Source organism: Nicotiana attenuata, chromosome 1, assembly GCF_001879085.1.
Source record: "Nicotiana attenuata strain UT chromosome 1, NIATTr2, whole genome shotgun sequence".
NCBI classification, from domain to species: Eukaryota; Viridiplantae; Streptophyta; class Magnoliopsida; order Solanales; family Solanaceae; genus Nicotiana; species Nicotiana attenuata.
Genome location: NC_031989.1, coordinates 43,717,433 through 43,737,355, shown reverse-complemented (window position 1 = coordinate 43,737,355; position 19,923 = coordinate 43,717,433).

Sequence of the window (19,923 nt, the reverse complement as noted above, 5' to 3'; positions counted from 1 at the left end):
AATAGCTCATTTTACATATTTTTTCTTTTAATTTAGAATTAAGTGATGTTTATGATTTTTATAATTAGTTAATTAGTTTAATTTCACATCTTTTGACAATTTAGGATTTTTAATTTTAGAATTTTAAATTAAAAGGAAAAGGAAAAGAAATTAGAAATAAAAGAATTGAAGAAAAAGGGGTTTTTTTTTAAATTGGGTCAATTTTACACCTAAATCCGGCCCAGATCTATTCCCAAATCACCTAAACCCAAGACCAAATAATTGATATACCCGGTCCAAATTCCCGCTGGCCAAAACGGCACCGTTTCATTGCCCTCTAATCACAGCCGTTGATCTCCCATGATCCAACGGCTGGGAACTAACCCTTCCCCTCCCTTATAACTGTCCGAACGGACCCCCTAGACCCCTATTACCCCCGCATTTCCCACTCGTCTCTCTCAATAATTCAAACCCTAGCCGCCTAGGATTCTCCCACCGGCTCCGCCCGCCAGAAATCGCCCACGGCGGCGCCGGTACTCCAAACACCACCACCTTTACACCCTGAAACCCCCATGACCTCCCCCTTCCAAATCTCCAAATTGCTTCCCTCGAATCCTTGCCGATTTGTTCGAATTTTAGATCGAAATCAAACCAAAAAACCCTAACTCCTCCAAATTACCCCAAATTCATACCAAGTGATCCTCACCACTCCTTCTTCCCAAATCCACTACCAGTCCCTCTCAAATCACCCTTAACACTGTCAATTTCTCAAATCTGAGATTCCGAAGAAAACTAAAAACCCCAATCCGTTCCTAATCTATTTTCTACGGGTTCAAAGGATCGACTTGAGCCACAACTTATGCCAATCAAAGAACAATCGATTAGCATTAGTTTTGGTTGATTTCAAGACCTACCGGATACCAACCAAATCAGTACTAACTGACCAAGCCTCGTCCAAAGCCTTTGTTCGTTGTTTTGCTCTGTTGGTTCGAGCTTTTCAGGCCAAAAATCAGGTCGTTTCTATTTCTTTTTTTCTTTCCTTAGTTGGTTATTTTTCTCTTTCAGTCTTGTTTGTTTCAATTGTTGTTTTGCTTGAATTTCAGTAAAACAAGTTTAATTAGTCAATCATTTTAATTAAATGTAGTTCGAAGCATTTAGGATCAATAAGTCAGTTTAGTTTAAATTAAGGGTTGTTTCTCTTCAATTGGTTCTACTTCTGATTTGGCTGCCTGGTTTAATTTCTCTTTCTCTGTCTTTAATTTTTAGTTTCAGTACTTGAACGTAGGTTTTAATAATTTCCCTTTGAAACTCATGCTAATATTAGGTTTATAGTTTTCCTCTGTGTTTGTTTCATTTCTGATATGTTAGGGTTAAATTGTTTCTTCTGTGTTTGTTTCATTTTCGGATTCTATTCATCAAATGACTTTAGGTTTGAGGGTTGATTGCTCAATAATCTAGTCCCTTGATCTTTTATTGTGTGTTAACCTCTAGTTTGTGGTGTTGGTTTTGATTTGCCAACAGTTAGAAACCTTAGGGACTTAAGTGAACAAAGAAAGTGTAGGTAAAAACAGCAATAAGCAGACTTTAGAAGGGCAATTTGAGGTTTTCTAATTAGGGAAATATCTGAATGTTCTAGAAAGTGTACCAGCTGTCCAAATTGGTTTTAAAAGATGCTGAAAATGTACAGCTGGACATTTTATCCTCTGCAAAAATGATGTACTAGCTAGGGAATTTAGGGTAGAATATTCCCTAGATGCTATTTTTTGGGCACTCTATATAAAGAAAGCTTTCCCTCACTCTCACACACATTTTTTAGCCTTAATTTCTGCACAAAAATCTCTGAAAACGCAATCAGATTTTTAGAAACTTAAAGAGCATTTCAAAAGTTTTCAGCTACTGTCTCATTGAGAAGGAGTTTTCATTTTCCTTTTTCTGAGTTCCACCTAAATCAGAACACATTTTCTTTCAAAGATTCTCGGTTTTCTTGATTTGCAAGATGGTTTGAATTGGAAGCTGTGATACTGCTAGGTGTTTGGCTACTGTATCATTGATTTTCTACTTGGTTTTCTTTGCTCTTTTCTCGAAAGATTCACAGCCTTGCTTCTTTTCTTTGTAACCAGGTACACCTTGAGCCTTGAATCATGAATGAAATACAAGATTGTTGTTGAAGAGTGTACTGCTGCCATGGAGTTTAGAATTCATGTTTACACTTTAGTTTTCTTTCTGATGTTTTCTTTTAGGTCATCTGACTTCTGATCTTTAGCTTCCTCCTCATTAGCTTCTACTTAAATACATTAAGGATGTTCTTGATTCATGAAATAGCTAGGATGTTTAGTATTGAAGTTGCTGAATATTGTCTTTTTTCATATGTTAAAATTCAGCTTAAATGGTTTAGCTTGAAACATTGAATTTCAGTCTGCTCTGTACATATGTTTTAAGTTAAGTCGGTTGTCCAGTGCTCTCCACTATGTATCCTAGATCTGTTTTGATAGTCAGCAGTTTGCTCTTAGGATTTCCATGAATGAATGTCTGAAACTAGACCATTTTTGTATTGATTTTAAGCTGGTAAACAGCTCTAACAGTTTTGTCTGGCTGTACGTTAAATTTTGACTAGTATATTAAGCTTGAAATGCAGTATTTGGTTGTTAAGTATATTCAGTTAAGTCGTCACTAATCTAGCATGTTTAAAAAAAATGATTGTATGGCTGAATTTAAGGTGATGTATGAATAGACTAAGGTTTACTCTTTTGCTTACTAATTGAATGATAATAAGTTGAGGCTCACTATGTTAGGTATTTCATTTAAGACTTGTGCAAAGTTGGTATACAAAAACTGGTTTGATTTAAACTTCAACAAGCTTTAAAGCTTAAAATGATTGGGCCTGTTGATGGCCCAATTCAGGCTGCCAAGCCACAACAGGCTCCTCGTGTTCCCACCCTCCTTCCTCTTGCGTTTGGGCTCAATTTTGGGCCCGGTGGGAATCAGCCGTATTTTCCTTTAGTAGCCACCTTTAAAACATCGGGCCTACTGCTGGCCCAGTTTCTTTTAAACAAATAAAGACTTGCCCCCATGTTTCCCTACCCATAATTAATAGTTTGACATTAAGTCCAAAATAGTTGTAAGTAAAAACTCCTGTTTTTACCTTAATTAAACAATTCTTCTAAAAATTAAGGTGTGCCATCTTTCACTAGATAACCTATGGCCCTCATATAAATATTAACTTAGTATTAAAATAATCCTAATTAATCGTAGTTTGCTTTAGGCTCGATTTAGATTAGTATCGCGATTATGTATACGTTCGCGTAACATAATTGCGAGTTTAATTCTAAAATAATAACTCGAGGGATGCGTTCGGACAACTTCAACCAAACTTTTTTATAATAAAATTAACAAAGCATTATTAATTGTTGACACGTTCACGTGAAATGATTTTTGACGCGCCAAAAGAAAATAGTATACGTACGCGTAACTCAATTCTTTAATTATGAATAATTAAGCAATTAAAAGCGTTACAGAGATAAATGCATATAGGTCCTAAAAATGAGTAGTTAAAGAATTTAAGCCAAGTATAACTCGCTAAGCGACCGTGCTAGAACCACGGAACCCGGGAATGCCTAACACCTTCTCCCAGGTTAACAGAATTCCTTATATAGAATTTCTGGTTCGCAGACTTTTAAATAAAGTCAAAACTTTCTCGATTTGGGATTTTAAATAAACCGCTGACTTGGGACACCAAATAAACTATCCCAAGTGGCGACTCTGAATTAAATAAAATAATCCCATTTCGAATAATGTCACTTTAATTGGAAAAACTCCCTTATACCCCCTTTCGGGTGGGTAAAAAAGGAGGTGTGACAGATAGAATCCATAATACTAGATTAAAATATGAAAAGCTACTGTTAAAAGTTGAATCTAATACAAAATTGCCCAAAGCAGTAAATCTAGCCGTCTCACGTGCACAGCAAAAACAAAACTTAACCTAAAAGTGTGAAAAAGATCTATTTATACTAAGTTGAAATTTCCAGACAAAAATACCCTTGCGGAGGTTTCGCGGCCACGTAATTCTAACCGCAGTCTCACTCTTGATTTCGTGGACGCGTAATTTTGAACGCGGTCTGTGTTTCTTTAATTTGGGACTGTGTTGAACCTTGTTTCACGGTCTGCATAATTATCACTGCGTCCGCGTGAGAGCCTATCGCGGCCGCATAATTTTGATGTGGACCGCTCTTAACATTTTTGCCTAACTTGTGAGCTCTCTGAACCTTAGCAACTGCGGTCCGTAAAATTCCAATCGCGGCTGCAGTGGTATTTCGCGACCGCCAATTTCTGTCGCGGTCCGCGTCCATGTCTGTGCCCAAAAACCACCTCTCTGATTCTCCATTTTGCGGTCCGCAAATTAATGACCGCGTCCGTGTTGACACTTCCGTGGCCGCACTTTTCTGTCGCGGTCCGCGTTCCATAGCTCTTGGCCCAATCTTGGTCTTTGTTCATGTTTTGACCCCTTTATGAGTTGATCATGGCCACTTTGGCTCATTTTGAACAATCCCTGCAAGCAAGCATAATATGTTAGTTTTCGGCAATACCTTCACGCATTTTAGGCCTAAAACGCAAGTAAAAAGACAGCAAATAATGGTTAAATCCCCACTTATCAACTCCCCCAAACTTAAGCGTTTGCTTGTCCTCAAGCAAATAAGGTAATTCCCACCCGCACTTCAACAAAACAGAAGGATATTTCAGCTGCCCTAATGCGAATGAAACATGCATCAATGGGAACTAACAATTACCCTTAACACAAATGAATTATTAACAACACACAACCTTTTGAGTACCATAGTTCTAGTGCGACACAAGAGCATCAAGAGTTGACTTAACTCACTAAGGAGCTCGCTCTAATACGTAGGTCATTTTGGAACCCAAACTCTTCCTCCTCTACTCTCCATAAGAAAGTCTCAATTTAGATTGTAACACTCAAAACAAGGATTGTGGAGAAGTACGCTCATCTCTCTCAAGGGAATGTCACAAGTCCGGCTCTAAGTACCATAAGCTTGCCCTTTATGTAAATCACCACTAATGTAAGCTCACTCAACTCGAAATCATTTAAGGCTTTTGGGAATGTAATGAAGGCTTTTGGATCAAGGTGGGACTTATTGACATATGATGGTTTCATCTTTCCTTAAGCACTCTATTTCCTCATTCCGACTCATATTTTCTTGACTCTTTGAGTCATTTTCTTCTTCCTTAAGGGAACTAGAGAGACACACTGTCACTCTTTCTTTCTCATTACGATCATTTTTCTCCTTACTAATCATTCCATGCCTTTCATCATTGCTTTCTTCGAATCCATTCACTTTTTTATCTTATTCACTTTCTTTTTGACATACTTCTTTTTGGCTTTTCTTTCTTTTCTTTTGCCTTCGTTTTTCTTCATTTACACCTTTTATCACTTCCACATTCCTCGTCTCTCCCCCAAACTTATGCTTTTACCAATTGTGAATGCTAAGGAAAGATTGGGTGCCAAGAGAGGGTCATTATAGAACGGATAAAGGCTTGTATCGTGGTTGTTGAAAGAAAAAGGGCATCGACTAAAAGGGGTTGACTAGGGATATCATATTGGTAGTCTACGAAAGCTTTCAAGTTTGACATTTGATCAAGGAGAGCCTATAATCATTTCTCAAGTCGAGCTACACTTAGAATTTTGCCTAGACAAACATTCAGGGCAAGTTCTAGACTCGTTGGCGCGGAACTTGGACTTGCAATTCAATACCTCACCTCACAAGCTATGGATTCTTAAAGAGAACAGTGTCAAGGGCCCACAACAACCCTAGCTAATATTGAGCATCACAAATGGCTCCAAGAAGCCACCTGATGATTGTTTAGTCAACATAAGAGTCTAAAGGTCACAACTAGAACTATTCTTTGCCAATCAACTTGTTTCTAACCATAAGGTCAAAGGTAAATGTGTTAGGCCCAAGTTAAGCTTGCTTGAGATGCTTTTATTCATTACTACTATTTACACAAAACATAAAGAAAACGGACTCAATCCCTTAAGAAGGTTGTCACGCCATCCATCATCGGGAAGAGCCACCCGGTTCACACAACATCCACCTTTGGAAAGTACCGTGGCATTAAGAAAACCAAAGGCTTATTGTCAACATAAAAACTCAAAAAGAAACTATTAAGGGAAATAAGAAGCTATGAAGTAAAATTATGAAAGTAGTTATGAAGTAAACTACGGGAATCAAGCTAAATGTATATAAACTTGAAGTAAAGCGAATATTTACATAAATGAAAATGAATATATACATCAAATGTTAAAAATATATACATACCAAATGTGAAAGTAACGAATATATACATTCCAAAAGTAAAATAAAGAGAAGTAAAGATAAAGAAAAATAGTCTCATAGTTATTACATACCAATGTTATCCAATTATCACCAAATCAAAATAGACCACCCCCCAAATAAAAGATAGCATTGTCCACAGTGCTAATATCAAAATAAGATTAGGTAAAGGGTTAGAGAGTAAAGAAAACTCCCTATGTGGTCTGCATCGGGTCCGGCACATGAGTGGGGTCCTCAGATTGCATAGGATCAGCAGCTCCCTCCGGGTCCTCTAACTAGATCTCCAAATCTGACTGGGGGACCACGGGGTTGCGGATAATCTGGATCATCTCCGCAGCAGTATGTGTAGTGGCAGCCGGCTCTTCAGACTGGCCAAATGTTGGTGCCTCATGCTATACTGCCTGTGCTGCCTGTGCTTGCCCCTCCATGAGCAAGTCCAATGGAATGTCTCCAGCAGATGCAAACTTCTTTACCTCCTCTGTCAGTAGCTCCACGGACTTTTTTGAGGCATGTGTCTTCTTCATCTTTTTCACTTGCTTGCCTAGATCCTTGATGACCTTCCCATGGATATTCCAAAGTGTCCAAGATCTTTTTCTGGTTGTCCAGGAGCTTCTTCTGGTTGTTCAGAAGCTCCTTCAGTGAATCCTACATAGATGAAGGAACCTGAGGCTGTGCTGGGGCTGACTGTGCTACTACTGCACTGGATAAAACAGACAGCTTTGACGTAGCTGCCTGTATCCAATTGTTGATGTTGGACAATGTCTAAGAAACCTGCAGTGCATTCTGAGGGTAAGTGGAAGAAGAGGGCACAGACAATGGCATGGTGATGGATGGACCAGATGAAGGAGGAGGTATGGCACCTAAAGATCCCCCTGCTGTGGAAGGCTCTGACTCGGCAGCCACTCCCCTTGGCTCTTCAGACTGGCCAGTGGAGATAGCGGCTTTACCCTTTGCTTTAGGGTTGTCCGGTCCCTTGCTGCTATACCAGGAAAAAGGCTTCTTTGGCTTTGTCTTTGTGTCATGGAGCTTCTTCTCAACTCATTGGTCCTCGAAATACTTGGTGAGGAAGTTGGGGTAGGGGTAGGATCTTTCTTCCTTTCCTACTGCCTTTGGGATGTGATAGTACATGAGGTTCCCCACATTGATAGGATACCCCGCCATGATGGAGGCTATCAGGACACATCGGGTGAGTGGGAGGATATTATTGTGCTGACATGGGTCCAGCCGGCTGCATACAAAGGTGGACCACCCCTTGGCTTCAAAACTGGGGGTGTTTCTGTATACTGGGGCTCCAGCTGTGAGCCATGCCGGTGTCTTCCCTGGGGCTAATATCTCCGCACACCATGGACGGGCTGCTTTATCAAGTTCCAGCTTCTCCAAGTATTGCGCTGCTTCTACATCCTCAAAACCAGCATATTCATTCAACGTGTGGCCATCAAACCGGATCTTCAAATTCCGAACCTTTGTCACAGTGGTGCCCTTTTTGATGTGGGCAACATTTGCATAGAATTCTTTGACAAGGTATTCATTGGCATCCGGAACTTTGCTGTTGAAAAATTTCCACCCTTTTCTCTCTTCAAACAGCCTCTTAACATTTGGATTTTGGGGAAGGAGGTCTCTCTCTATGAACTCTCTCTCAAGGGTGAGCGACCTCTGGGGCCACCATTCTCGGAACTTATGATAAGCTAATTTGCTCACAAATTTATCAGCCCACACCTCAGCTTTTCTAGACTTGACCAACTCCCAACATTGGTGTCACTCCGTCTCCCGTCATCCGGGACCTCATCATCATCCGCAGCAATAGGGGCAGCTGGTGAAGCCGAAGTTATAGCAGGTGGGGAAGATGGTGCCAAAGCCTCACTACCTTCCTCTGAGCCATCAGACGACTCAGAAGAGGAGGTAGGTTCATCTCGTAACTAGAATTTCCCCTGGAACTGTGTGGGGACATGAGTTAGCACAGAGTCTCCTTCCGACACTTCCCGGGAAGGGACATACTCACAAGTGTTTGAATGGTCTGCTGCTCTATCTGCAGCTTTGATGGCGGCTGTCATCTTGCCAATTGACTTTTGGACTGCTAGGGGTAGTTTGGTCTTTCTTTTACCCCTGCCTCGAGAGGGTTCTGCCCTCCCTTTAGATGTATCACCTCTACCTCTGGAACAGACCATTGTCTACAGCAAACAAGCAATGAAATACAGTCAGTATAAAGCTCTCAGCATATGCTAAAGCAGTGTAGATGAAATGCAGATACTGATTCTTAGAACAATGCACCGCGGTCCGCGTAAAAGTGAGCGCGGCCGCGAAGAGCCAAATACGGACCGTGAAAAAGTAATCGCGGCCGCGAAGAGGTTAGGTTCAGACTACTAACTCTTTGATCTTGGTTGAGTGCGGACCGCGAGACAATAAACGGGGCCGCGAAAGACCAAGCGCGGACCACGTAAAAGTAGATGCGGCCACGAAAGCTGTTAACAGAGTCTCTGAAGTTCAAGGGCGTGGTCCACGAAAGCATAGACGCGGCCGCGAAGAACCAACTGCAGACCGTGGACCGCGAACTTATATCAATACTCAGTTATGAAAAGGTAGGGTATCGCAGACTATGAAAAAGGAATGCGGCTGCATACCCTACCGCGGACCGCGAAAAACTGACTGCGGTCGCGAAAATCAAACGCAACTGGTACTGATGAACACATTAACCTAGGGTTTTCACTAAGTGTGCCAAAACCCGTTCAATTAGCATTCAAGGTGACTAACCCTATCCCCTATTAGGCATGTAAACATTACCCACATGTAATTAAGCAGTAATTTTAGATTATGGCCTGTATTTACCGCTAACTAAAAACTAAAAAGAAAAATTAAAACAAAAAGAAAAGAAAAGAAACAGATAAAATCAATTCAGTGATTTGAACATACCAGTTATGAACTTTTAGTAGGAAAACAACTCTTAATTAGAAAGAGATGAGGTTGAGAGCCAGTGAAGATAAACAGTGATTTGTGCAGTGAAACTTTAGGGTTCGAAAAGTGTAAAAGGCTTAAGGACCCCCTATTTATACTTAGCAGATGTGGAACCCACCGCCTTACCTGAAAGCGGCTGCAAAATTCTATCGCGGTCCGCGTTTTGTTACCTGATGAAGAGCAGCTTCAAGCATCTTATCATGGTCCACGGAATAATGGACGCGGCCCTGGAATTCACCGCGGACCGCCAAAATATGGACGCAGCCGCGTTCTCTGAAGGATATTTGACAGTCCAACTTCAGAGAGTTAGCATTTTGCCCTTTTCAATTACGCGTCTGGAACAAGAAGGTGTGGCCGCGAAGAGCTCACGCAGACCGCCAAATTTTGGGCGCGGTTCGCGAACTTCCAACACTTAGCCAAATTTTTCCTTTGTCAATTTGCTGCACTGCACAACCAATTCCTACATACACTTCACAACCAGTTAGTCCAAAACAATGCCTAATCTAAGAAGAAAATCAAAAGAAAGAAAAACACATGGGTTGCCTCCCAAGAAGCGCCTGATTTAACGTCGTGTCACGACGCATGTTGCCATCATTCACTTTCAATGGATCAAGAACACAACATGGCTATCATCAATCTTACCAAGGTAGTGCTTCACTCGGTGCCCATTGACTCTAAAGATCTCACCATTCTTGTTTTTCAAATATAGAGCACCAAAAGGAGTAACATGCACCACCTCAAAGGGACCGCTCCATTTTTACTTTAGCTTTCCTGGAAACATCCGTAACCGAGAGTTGAATAAGAGAACAAGGTCACCTTCTTTGAATTCTTTGTTCCGGATTTACTTATCATTTAGGTACTACATGACGAACTGGAGTAACATTGGAACCGAAACTCATCAAGTTCATTCAATTGCTCCACCCTAAGATTTGCAGCTACATCCCATTCTAGGTTCAACTTCTTCAACGCCCACATGGCATTATGCTCTAATTCCACCGGGAGGTGACATGCTTTACCAAATACCAACCGATACAGAGGAATACCAATTGGAGTCTTGGAAGCTGTTCTATAGGCCCATAAAGCATCATCATGTTTCCTTGACCAATCTGTCTGGTTTGCATTGACAGTTTTGGAAAGGATCTCCCTGTTGGAGACCTCAACCTGTCCACTTGCCTGGGGGTGATAGGGAGTTGACACCCTGTGAGTGACACCATACTTGGAGTGTAAAGTGTCAAAGGCTTCGTTACAAAAATGAGAACCCCCATCACTGATAGTGGCCCTTGGGGTGCCGAACCTTGTGAAAATGTTTTTCTTCAAGAAAGCCACCACACTCCGTGCTTCATTGTTGGGCAAAGCTACAACTTCAACCCATTTGGAGACGTAATCCACAGTAACAAGAAGATAGGTGTTCCCACATGAACTCACAAATGGACCCATAAAGTCGATGCCCATACATCAAAAATATCAATCTCAAGGATGGTGGTGAGAGGCATGTCATTCTTCTTGGAAATCCCATCGGCTCTTTGAGACTCATCACACCGCTTAACAAGCTCACTATCATCTTTGTACAAGGTAGGCCAATAGAATCCACAGCTTAGGACCTTTGTAGCAGTTCTCACCCCACCATGGTGACCACCATAGGGCGAAGAATGACAAGCGTCCAGAATACCCAATTGCTCTTCTTCCGGAACACATCTCCGGATAACACCATCGGTGCAAATTTTGAAAAGATATGGCCCATCCCAATAATAATCCAAAAAGTCCCATTTGAGCTTCTTCCTTTAGTTTGAAGAGAACTCATTCGGGACAATTCCACTCACAAGATAGTTAGCCACATCGGCAAACCAAGGCATCCTGGTCAAAGACATGGAAAGGAGTTGTTCATCCGGAAACGAATCATTGATCTCAAGGCCATCATGGGGCCTCCCCTTCCTCTTTCAAATGGGACAAGTGGTCCACCACTTGATTTTCACTCCCCTTTCGGTCTATGATTTCAAGATCAAACTCTTGTAAAAGAAGTACCCACCTCATTAATCTAGCCTTGGAGATCTTTCTTACTCATCAAATAGCGAAGCGCCGCGTGATCGGTGTGAACAATCACTTTGGTACCCATGAGGTACGGGCGGAACTTTTCCATAGCAAAGACAATGGCTATGAGTTCTTTCTCGGTCACCGTATAGTTGACTTGGGCATCGTTCATGGTCTTACTAGCATAGTAGACCGGATGGAATATCTTGTTGATGCATTGCCCCAATACCGCTCCAACTGCCACATAACTAGCATATCACATGAGCTCAAATGGTAAGCTCTAATTTGGTGCAGTAATGATGGGAGTGGTAGTCAACCTATACTTGAGTAGCTCAAAAGCTTTCATGCAATCATCATCGAATACAAATTTTGCATATTTTTCCAACAACTTGCACAAGGGGTTCACCACCTTTGAGAAATCCTTGATGAACCGACGGTAAAACCCCGTATGCCCTAGAAAGCTCCTCACTCATTTAACGGAAGTAGGAGGAGGGAGTTTTGATATCACTTCAATCTTTGCTTTATCCACTTCAATACCATGCTTGGAAATCTTATGGCCGAGGACAATGCCTTCCTCAACCATAAAGTGACACTTCTCTGAATTAAGCACCAAGTTTGTCTCTTCACAAAGTGCCAAGACATTATCAAGATTACTCAAACACTCATCAAAAGAATCCTCCACAACAGAGAAATCATCCATGAAAACCTCAAGGAAGTCCTTCACCATTCCGTGAATATTGCCATCATACACCGTTGAAAAGTAGCCGGTGCATTACACAGACCAAACGATATCCTTGAGAATGCAAATGTACCATATGGACAAGTGAAGGTGGTCTTCTCTTGGTCTTCAGGTGCAATAAGAATCTGAGTATACCCGGAATACCCATCCAAGAAGCAATAATAAGCACGTCCGACCAACCTATCCAACATTTGATCAAGAAATGGAAGCGGAAAATGGTCCTTCCGAGTCACTTTGTTGAGCTTTCTATAATCCATGCACACCCTCCAACCGGTGACAATTCTAGTTAGGATCAACTCATTGCTGTCATTTGTAATCAGATTCATGCCCCCTTCTTTGGGACACATTGTACCGGTGAAGTCCATGAACTATCAGAAATGGGGTAGACAACCCCAGCGTCCAACCACTTGATAACCTCTTTCTTGACAACCTCTTGCATGGCCTCATTCAACCTTCTTTGATGTTCCACAGAATCTTCCTCCAATATGATTTTATGCATGCAAAAGGCGGGGCTTATACTCCGAATGTCCGCCAATGTCCAACCTATTGCTTTCTTGCTCCTTTGGAGCACCGCAAGGGTGGCATCTACCTACATGTTAGTTAAGCAAGAGGAAAGAATAACAGGTAAAGTGGAACAAGAGCCTAAGAACTCATACCTGAGGTGTGAAGGCAAAGGCTTCAACTCCAATATGGGAGGCTCCTCGATTGAGGGCTTTGTTGGTGGAGTCTTCCGGTTCTCAAGATCCAAGGAAAGTTTTCGGGGCTCATATGTATATGAACCAATTCCTTGCAATGCATTGACACATTCCACCAAGCCTTCATCCTGAGTCACATCATGGTTTAACAACACAGCTTCCAAAGGGTCTTCCACATTAATCACAGCACTGGTGTCTTCAACAATCACCTCGGTCCACAAACGAACATACTTCCTTGCTATTAGGCTGCCTCATTGACTTGCAAACATAGAACACAACTTTTTCATAACCCACCCGGAAGGTGAGCTCCCCTACTTCCACATCAACTAAAGCCTTCTCCCGTAGCTAGGAAAGATCTCCCCAATATGATCAGCACCTCAAGTCAACCTCACAGTAAAGTATCACAAAATTCGCGGGAAGTATGAACTTGTCGACCCGAACTAGCACATCATCAATTATCCCCAGTGGCCTCTTCATTGTCCTATCCGCCATTTGCAACCTCACGGATTTGGGCCTTGGTTGCCCAATTCCCAATGTATTGAACACAAAATATGGCATCAAGTTAATGCTTGCCCCCAAGTCACACAAAGCTTTGGCGAAATTGGCACTACCAATAGTGCATGGGATTGTAAAGGCACCGGGGTATTCTAACGTTGGCGCCATGTAATGCACAATAGCACTCACTTGGCGAGTCATTTTGATTGTTTCACAGTTCATTGATATCTTCTTTGTTACCAAATCCTTTATGAACTTGGCATATCCCGGCATTTGTTCTAGAGCTTCCACCAAAGGCACATTTATGGACAAACTTTTCATCATATCAATAAATTTCTTGAACTGGTTCTCATTGTTTTGTTTTGTGAGTCTTTCAGGATATGGTGGAGGAGGCCTTGGCAAAGGAGTCTTGGCTTTGGGCACTACCATTTTCGGTATGTCTATCACGTGTTCCCTAGATGGGTTCACATCATTTTGTGTCTCCTCCACGTTGTCATCAATGTCTATCCTCACTTCTTCATTCACAATCTCATCACTCACTTGCACATCATTGCTTTGCTCATCATCGTCTTGCACCAACACATCATCACTCACAACCTTTCTTGGATTAGAGGTACTAGCAACTCCACCTCTACTATTCCTTGTAGTCACCGCCATAGCATGGCCCGTATTTTTCCCACCCTTCAGGTTTACTACCGTGTCACTTGGTAGTGCCCCCTTAGGGAGAGTATTCAAAGCTTGAGAAATTTGGCCAAGTTGGACCTCCAAGTTGCGGATAGAAGTATTGTGGGATGCCAATTGGGCATCGGAGTCAGCATTTTTCTTCATCATTTGCTCAAACATGGATTCAATCCGTCCCATCTCATTGTTGGACAAGCTAGGACCTTGAGACAGAAATGGAGGCAGGTTGTTTGGTTGTTGATACATCGGAGGCCTTTGAAAGCCCGACCCTCGATTCCCTTGATTGTTGTTGTTCCAACCCTCTTGGTTGTTAATGCCTCCCCAATTGCTATTATTGTTGCCACCCCAGTTGCCTTGGTTTCCTTGGTTACCCCAGTTTTGATTGTTGTTGTTCCCCCAATTGCTTTGGTTGTTGTTGTTGCCATTATTCCAATTTCCTTGTTGATTTTGATTGCCCCAATTTCCTTGGGATATCCACTGTTGTTGATTCTGAACATTGCCCCGTTGACCCTGGTAGTTGTTCACATATTGGACCTATTCACTTTGATCATCATACACATTATCTTGATTGTAACCACTACCACTTGGCTCAAATTGATCCGGATTTCCTTGAACTTGTTGACCTCGTTGCCTCCTTTTGTTGACCACCATATTCACCCCTTCCATGGCATTCACTTGTTTTGTCCCTCGAACTTGTTGCAACTGAGCCTTGGCCAATTGGTTCATTGTAGTAGTTAACTCGGCTATTGCTTGGTCGTGGTCATGGAGCTCCTTGTGTAGGTGAATGACATTGGGATCACCTTATGGCACATTAGCTTGGCTTTGCCACGACGAAGAAGTATCCGCTATCTCATCAAGTATTTCACACGCCTCAGCATAAGCCGTGTTCATGAAGTTTCCCCCGACGAATTGGTTAACTACACATCGGTTGGTAGTGTTGATGCCACGGTAGAATGTTTGTTGGATCATGGCTTCGGTCATGTCATTGTTCGGACATTCTTTAACCATCGTCCGTTAAAATTTCCCAAATCTCATGAAGCGGTTCATTTTGGCTCTTGTTTAAAAGCAAGGATCTCATCGCTCAGCATCGCCATATGTCCCGGCGAGAAGTACTTTGCTATGAATTTCTCGGCCAACTCATCCCAAGTGGTGATGGAATGGTTGGGCAACCTTTCAAGCCAATCCAAAGCCTTCCCCCTTAGAGAAAATGGGAAAAGCTTTAATCTCAATGCGTCCTCAGAAACGTTGGTTCGCTTGCTCCCCCAACACGTGTCAACAAAACCTTTGAGGTGCTTGTAGGCGTTTTGATATGGAGCTCCGATGAAGAAACCCCTCTGTTATAACAGTGTATGCATGACATTGGTTATTTGGAAGTTGCCTGCCCTAATCCGGGGCGGGACTATTGCACTTGCATAGCCTTCGTTGGGCAACACCCGGTGTGCTGGCCTTGGCAGAGCTGGGGGAGGGTTTGGAATATTATCATGAGGCGATCGACCTCTCCTTTTTGCTTGAGGTTCGGGTTGAATCTCATCCACATTATCATCATCTACCTCCTCCCCCAATGGCAAATTTCTGGGAGCATCATTGTTAAGAGCCATTTGGTACCTAAAATCAACTCACAAACAAATTAGAAAAACGGAAAGAAAGAAAAACAAAACACACAAATGCTAAGATATCTAGCTAAAACCGTTTAACTCCCCGGCAACGGCGCCTAAAATTGATCGAGTCCAAGCCTGCACTAATATTGAGTAGCGAGGATGGTCGGTGCAGTGTTACCAACAAAGCCGAGATCGAATCCACAGGGAGTTAATTTGTTTGGAGTTAGATTTATATCCGAGTCTAGATGTGGGTTTTGCTCTTAATTACACTTCCATACATGGTTGGTTTGTTTTCTACTTCTACCTCTATTCTATAGCGTGCAATAGTTAAAACTAAGTACAATGTTTTTGGTGTTGATTTTCAAGGGCTTAAAAGGGACTAGGGTAGTGACTTCTGCCTAGGTGGATATCTAACAGGTAGCTAGAACCTAGGGCAATCATGTGATTAATTGGGGTCGTAGTATAACTATCACACCCGGGTACTCACTCTATACCTCTCGCTAGTTTGAGTATTTTTGCCCAATTTGGCTTTCTTAAGTCCAAATGGGTATTCATGCAATACAAGTGATGTTAGTTCAAGTCGGGTATTACTACCTGTAGGTTTAACCCTTTAATTGGGGCTATCAATTTCTTGAGTTTACCCCAATTCCTTGTTAGCCTAGTTATCCTAGACTTAGTCTCTCTTTCTCAAGTAGAGGCTAAGTCATAAAGGCATGAATCAGTGTTTGCAACCACTAATTCCATAGTTCTAGCAAGAACTAGGCTAAATACTAGTAACCCATACACATTCAAGCCCTACAATTCAAGACCCATCAAATATCCACACTAGGGTTGGGTCACAACCCTAGCTATGGGTTTAGCTACTCATGGAAATAGCAGAAATCAAAGATGAAATAAAGATAGAATCCATAATACTAGATTAAAATATGAAAAGCTATTGTTAAAAGTTGAATCTAATACAAAATTGCCCAAAACAGTAAATCTGGCCGTCTCACGTGCTCAGTAAAAACAAAACTTAACCTAAAAATGTGAAAAAGATCTATTTATACTAAGTTGAAATTTCCAAACAAAAATACCCATGCGGAGGTTTCGCGGCCGCGTAATTTTGACCGCGGCCGCACTCTTGCTTTCGCAGTCGCGTAATTTTGATCGCGGTCCGCGTTTCTTCAATCTGAGACTAGGTTGAACCTTGTTTCGCGGTCCGCATACTTTTCACCGCGTCCGCATGAGAGCCTATTGCGGCCGCGTAATTTTGATGCGGACCGCTCTTAACATTTTTACCTAACTTGTGAGCTCTCTGAACCTTAGCAACTGCGGTCCGCGAAATTCCAATTGCGGCCACAGTGGTATTTTCACGGCCGCCAATTTCTGACGCGGTCCGCGTCCATGTCTGTGCCCAAAAACCACCTCTCTGATTCTCCATTTCGCGGTCCGCAAATTAATGACCGCGTCAGCGTTGACACTTCCGCGGCCACATTTTTCTGTCACGGTCTGTGTTCCACAGCTCTTGGCCCAGTCTTGGTCTTTGTTCATGTTTTGACCCCTTTATGAGTTGATCATGGCCACTGTGGCTCATTGTGAATAATCCCTGCAAGCAAGCATAATATGTTAGTTTTCGGGAATACCTTCACGCATTTTAGGCCTAAAACGCAAGTAAAAAGAGAGCAAATAATGGTTAAAATCCCCACTTATCAGTGGCCCACGCTGGTACTGCTCTGGCGCAATAAATCAGCCTCGTGTGCTAAGCGCTCATCATCCCGGGCTCGCTGCAATATTCGGACAGCCAAATCTGTAACCTGCCGGCCATAGTCGTGCAAGGCGGCCGCTCACTCGCTGGTATGGTGCTGCATCTGCAGTCCCAACTGGTGGAGCAGATGTAGGCCAATAACATGCACAACATGTAAAATATTAATTACGGAATGGTAAGGTTAATGTTATAACTAAGTACACCAAATAACATACCAGCATCTCATGTCTCCCGATGTATGGAATGAACCGACCGCCAGCGTGATGAACGGGATTCCCAACAAAAAGTCGGGTAATGCTGCGGTACCGGCCGATATACGCATGCTCACCATCCATAAGATCGGGTGGAGGGGGTGACGGAATCAGTTCACGCCGCTGGTCCCAAGTCTCGATCTGCAATTCTAGTCATGCCTCATATGCCTGGTCAACCCTCGAACGATCATCCCGCTGGTAATGTGGCCTAAGCCAAGCGGGCGATGGAGGTACAAGCTGCGGACGACCAAACTAGCGAAGGACTCGCTCGATGGTAGGATGATCGACAATATCGAGACACATCAACGGGATGGAAGAGCTCTAGATAAGTCGCCCGGTCGAGCAATAATCGGGCAAAGCAGCTATTAGCTCGTTGATGTATGGCCTCCAAATGAACTATTACATAAAAATAGGAACCGTGAGTATACGCAACACATGTAAATCCAGGCCAAGTAAACTTAAGTATAGAATCACCTGCGCGGCCTCAAGCAAATCCAACAAATCCCTGCAATAGGGGAGATTATGTCGAGCCTCGTACTCGCGTCCGTATCCTCGCCTATCAACCCACCTCCCAGCTAAAGGGAGAAACCACGGAGGTGGTGCATCCTGAGCTATGGGTGGTAGAGGTGGCTGAAACTGCAGGAACCACTCCCAGGCCCAAACCTTATACAATTTGGACGTAAAATTTAAGGTATATTTTTATGATGTATGTTATAATGAAGAGAGTATTTGACTATGTTTTCACCTACAGCAACGGCATAANATTCAAGGCTTACTCGAACAATTACTCAACAGAAAATAAGAGCTTTAGTTTCGGCTCATCGGGATAGGGATAGGAAAAAGAGAGATTTTCGTCGTTTTGTGGATCACTCGGATAAACGCAGTAATTCGCGAAAGGGGAGTATCCTATAGTTATAGTAGATTAATACACGATCTGTACAAGAGACAGTTTGCTTCTTAACCGTAAAATACTTGCACAAATAGCTATATCAAATAGGAATTGTCTTTATATGATTTTCGAACGAAATCATAAAGGAAGTAGATTGGAAAGAGTCCACCAGAATAATTTAAATGGAGTTCCCCGGAGAATGAACTCCGGGAAGGTAGAGTAGAAATTAGTATAATCAATCGGAAGCCCATACAAAACCTCCACGTCCTGCAGCGTGATAGTGGCCTCGCCAATGGGCAAATGGAATGTGTGCCTCTCTGGTCGCTACCGCTCTATCAAAGTCGTGATCAGCGACTAATCCTACGTCAGCCGGCCGATCTTAATAATCCTATAGAATCTCGTATCCTGCAGGCTCTGACTACACGGGGATGGAGATGGCGGGTCTTAAGAAAGTCTCACATATCGTCTACTCTCCTAACACGGAAAGTCTGGGCCAATACCTGCCAATCCCATATGTAGGAAGACCTATGCTCGGCCTGCAGCATTAGTAGCTCTAGCGAGGCAGGTCCGGGAGGCAAAGGCGGAACCTCCATGACGACTAGTGTAAATTGAACAAAATTAATTACATTATTTTTCTTTTTCATTGCTTAAATATATTGCAAGACCTTTAATATTAAATTTTTTTTCGATATTTTTACTATATTGTTAATTAGGTTACATTTTCAATATTATATTTTTATTTTTTATATGTTACCTTAATATGTTAGTTTTATTATTTTATATGTTTGTTTGTTATTCACCTATTTTTTACTATAGTAAATAAATAAATTAATTTTCAAAAACTATATAGGATTTAATTATTAAGTATTCACATTTTGGTTCTGGACAAAATATTTGAGGCCTAGTAGCACCAATGTATCCTGAATTCTTATGTTCATGATGAGAAAATTTCTCCGATTTATCACTCAACAAGTCTATTATTTTATATGTTAGTTTATTATTTTATGTGTTAGTTTTGTTATTTTAAATGTTAGTTTGTTACTGACTTATTTTTTACTATAATAAAATTAAATAATTATTTTTAATAACTATACACGATTTAATTATTAAATATTCATATAACAATACTTAGTTTGAAAAATATTGTTGTTTCCTCGTGTTATTTTCTTACGTTTGTTGACTATAATTGGAGATAGGTTATGTTTGAACTATCAGCTTTTTGACGTATTTTTGGGAATAAGAGATACTTAAAGGATTAATTTCTTTAACTACAAAGATACTAAGCTAAAAGGCATGACGTTTTACTATGCTAAAAGGGCACTGCATTACAAATACGAGCACTACATTAGACCACAAGATACCACTACAAGGAACTAAAGTAACAATTTATCTAGTTTACTAGTCTTTTAGCAAATAAATAAATTCATACCGGATAAAAACAACAAATCAATTTAAACACAAAACAATTACGAAAATACATATACCGCAGTAAAAAGTAACTAATTAACATTTTTTTAACATCTAACAA